We start from the raw sequence: 4,051 nt of genomic DNA on the forward strand, positions 1-4,051 counted from the left end.
CTTACAATGTCTTGTTATAAGTGTAACAATCTGCCAATAGAACCAGAAGGTTCCCATCAATATTACAAAAATGATTGACTTAAGACAAGCTCATACATCTTGCTGAAAAGTGACTTGTCAGTTACTAAGATATTTAAACTATAAAGTAAACCAAAATTACTTGATGAGATTTTGTGTTTTTGCAGTGAATTGGGCAATATTGCAGCATTACCTCAGTTTCCACAGTACAAGGCAGCAGGTGGCTGCATGGTGGTGATTATCAGCTCATCTCTGCCTGGCAGATACCAAGAAACTGACTGTTAACCAGCTTACGCTACATTTCCTTGGACGCCATGAATGAGAGATAAAGATCGCCAGCATCTGCTGTACATACAAGGTGCCACGCACAAACACAAGCAGCAGCGTGGCGCTGCACAGGCCCCGTTCGCTCAAAACCACGCCCAGAGTGAGTCACTGCTCCACTGCCGCTCTGACCACAGCCAGGCTTTGACATTTTCTCAAGCCTCCAGTTTATTTACCAAAGTTCAGACAGGAAGGACTGTTCTCTCACTTTTCCTATTGTTGTCACCCACCTATACAGCGATCAGAACAAAAGAAGGAAAACAACTGCTTCGATTGCACAACGGCAAACTGTTTGTTTCCACTTTGTTTTCCACTATGAAGAGAGATTTTAAACAGTACATGACTGAAATACATTGACTTTTAATTTTAGCTCTGCTTGCATTGATGGAACAGAGCTGGTGAAATATGCATCAGCCAGCAAAACTAAGCAAACGCAGAGCATTCCCCTCTGCTGAGCGATGAGTCAGAGAACATGAGAACGTCGCTGTTTGTTTCCCTGCAGCCTAAAAACCCCACTGAGCCTTTGGTGAAGAACGAACACTTAAAGGGAGTCCCGCTCTGCAGAAGCACTAACCTTACCAAGGATTGGGTTCTGCTTTCTACAGACCTTTAATGGACCTTAATGCAACACTTGATTAAAATGTTAGTGACAGAATGACGCTTTATGACAACAGTAATAAACGTTTATAAAGACTCCTTCATGTTTATAAATGGTGTCATGTCAGCCTTATACACACTTCTTCACATAAACTGACTTACAAGGAACTTTTTCAGGAAGATGTAGGAGCTTATTTTAAGTCAATAATTCCTTAATCTTTAAGAAAAAGTTCTAGTTTTACTGGTCGATTGTAGCAAATGTCATGTTATAAATAAAATAGTAACTAGATCTGGGTTGCTAGGAGACAGGCTGGGCTTGGCTGGGGTTGCTAGGCAACTAATCTAAAAGTTTAACTAGAATTTTTTCATTACATTAAAGATTTTTTAACTTAAAGCAAGTTCCCACATCTTACTGAAAAGTGACCTGTAATTTAGTTTGACCTACTCTAGAAACTAGACTAAAATTACTTGGTAAGATTTAGTGTTTTTGCAGTGTATTTGGTGTGTCATGATGATTTTAGGCGCTTAACGAGATGTAATGTCTCTTATTTATTTTCATAACTGGATGATGTGTTTATGTTTATTTTTTTTATGTTTTCCATGATTTGAACTGCAGTGTTGCTGAAATGTGCTACACAATTAAACATAATTAATTGATGATATTTTGATGTTTTTACAGTTCAGAATAAAACGTTTGTTTATCTTTCATGATGTTATGAGTCCTGACTTTAACAGTTAAAACTAGCGGTGCACCGATTGCAGTTTTCTGGCCGATCCCCGATTACTGATCTTTAAAAATCCTGACCTGCCGATTCCGATTTTGGCCGATACCGATATTTATTTGTCTGAAGTGTCAGAAGAGGACAGTGACTGACTTTAGATAAGATCGGTTTCACATGTAAGTATCGGCCGATCACCGACCTCGGTGTGCCCCTAGTTAAAACCTGTCTTGAGTGATTTTATCCACGGTTCTTTCATTCAGTCTCTCAGTTGATGGCAGATTTTTCCTTCCTAGACCTGAAGCAGTGGAAACTGTGAGCCATAAAACTGTCCACAGAAAGCAGCTTTACTCAGGCTGAACGATGCATTTGATCCCAGAGAGACGAAGGTAAAAAGGTTGCTGCGCTCGGATTGCTCGAACATGAGAGGAGTGATTTATGGGCCAGAACCGGGATGTGGACTTCCACAGAAATACAGTGAAGTTCCTGACTCATGAGGGAGACGCTTTGGGATGGCTGAACGCTGCATGAACCGCAAAATTAAAAAATAAGAATAAAGATGACAGGCTTGCCTTATTCATCCATATGCTGCAAATTATCCCATCTGCTTACAGTTTATTTTATTTACTTTGGTGATGCTCGGCCGAGTTGATTAACATTTTCTTAGTGTTTGTTGTCTTCTGGAGTTGACTGGCACCGTTTGAAGTGAGCGCGGCGTCGGCTTTGAAGCCCGGCTGGATCCAGATATGACTGGAGGATAATCTAGAAATGAATTTTTGGCAGCGTCTGAAGGCGACCGACAGGCGACAAACACGGTACTAGCTGTTGATTAAATGCTACTTTGAGATGCAGTGATGCACAAACAGAGAAGGGAGAACGGGAACTCCTAAACACACATGAAGAATCAGTTAAATATGTTTATTTAATCATAACAGGCTGTGAAAGTTGGTGACAGTTTCTCAGTTATTTAGTTACTTATGTTTCAGGACTTTAATTAATGTTATTTATCTCTGTATGCTGTCATAAAAACGCATAAAAATCTTTAAGACAGTAGAGAGATTCCAGCTGCTAAAAAAACCCCAAAATAATAACCAGAAATAAGAATTATACTTTTCTTTTTTGTGTGCTTTTGATTAAACCTTTTTTAAACAAGTTTTATCTTTTTATGCATTAAAACTTTTTAATGTAATCACAAAAATTTTATCATGAATAAAAAGATGCATAAATATTTTGTAAATGTTTAAAATACACTTAGCAACATATTTATTTGAATAAGTATCTTTGGTTATTTTCTGGTTGTTATATATTTTTCAATTTAAGTCAAAATGACGGGTCTGTAGTTTAGTGGCAGCAGATATTCTCTAAGTCAGTTTAAAACTAAGAGAAAAGGAAATACATCCTTATCCAATCCTCCTGGCAAGTGATGAAATATTTCCTGGTGTTGATTTTTCTCTCACAGTTAATCTTATGAAGCAACTCTGCTGCATGTTAATCCTCCTCCCATTAGGAATCACATAAAAACAAACTTCTTGGCAGTTTTGTGTGAGAAGAATATTTTACTCTCAACTCACAGAAAACCCTCAAAGTCAAAAACATTCATTAAAATAACAAATATATAAAAATATCTTTAAGTTCATTTTTTATTTGCATAAAATATTGAGAATTTTTTAATTAAATAATGTGTTATTTTTTATGCTTTATCAAATCATTTTTTAAATTCTTTAGCAAAAATATTTATAAAAATTTATTTAAGATCAAATTAGAACCTATTTAAACATTTTAAAAACAGTTATGTTAGAGGAGGTTTGAATGTTCAATGTATGTGTATTTCGAAAGCTGCAAAAGTAACAAAAATTAAAGTAAAATAGAAAACAACAAAAAACAACCAATAGCTCTGTAAATAGAACTGACAGAAATTATGCATTTCCAAAAAAAATCCCGGAGTCAGGTGGATAACAGCGGCATCTGGCGGTCAAATGTTTAATTGCCAGCGGTTCTTTAGTAGCCGCTTCATCCCTACAGTTTCCTAGAAGATTCTGTTATTTAAATTTCTACCAAAATGAAGCTATTTAGATAAAAAAAATAAATAAATAAAATAAAATAACGGGTTTTCCAGGCTGAAGATGCATAATAAATAACTTGTGGTTCTGCAGGTTGTTGTTGTTGCCACCTGCCTGCAGCAGAGGAAGCCTGCTGGGGTTGGCGTTGTTCCATTAACTCAACCACACGACTCTGTTTCTGTGAAATCATGCGCGCTAAGTTAAAAGCTGCAAAAACTTTTGTTCTTTCCTTTTTCCAGAGTGCTGCTCTGCACAGCCAGGACGATGAGCTCAGACTGTTTCCTGGTGAAACTTTTTAACAAGCAGCAGGTAGAAACTCTGCAAAGATGAGCT

The 4,051-nt window shown here is 37.0% G+C and overlaps 1 long non-coding RNA gene across 1 annotated transcript in view; it reads left to right on the forward strand.

Annotated features, from left to right (window-relative positions):
* Window positions 1–2,221, forward strand: part of LOC106937539 (uncharacterized) — a 24,178-nt gene extending 21,957 nt beyond the window's left edge. The window contains exon 3 of the long non-coding RNA XR_001422414.1: window positions 1,955–2,221. This is a non-coding gene — a long non-coding RNA (uncharacterized LOC106937539). The remainder of the gene's footprint in view (window positions 1–1,954) is intronic.
* The last annotated feature ends 1,830 nt before the right edge of the window (window positions 2,222–4,051 follow it).

The sequence above is a fragment of the Poecilia latipinna genome, unplaced genomic scaffold, assembly GCF_001443285.1.
Source record: "Poecilia latipinna isolate Pla-1442-1.1 unplaced genomic scaffold, P_latipinna-1.0 Scaffold2373, whole genome shotgun sequence".
In the NCBI taxonomy this organism is placed as follows: domain Eukaryota; kingdom Metazoa; phylum Chordata; class Actinopteri; order Cyprinodontiformes; family Poeciliidae; genus Poecilia; species Poecilia latipinna.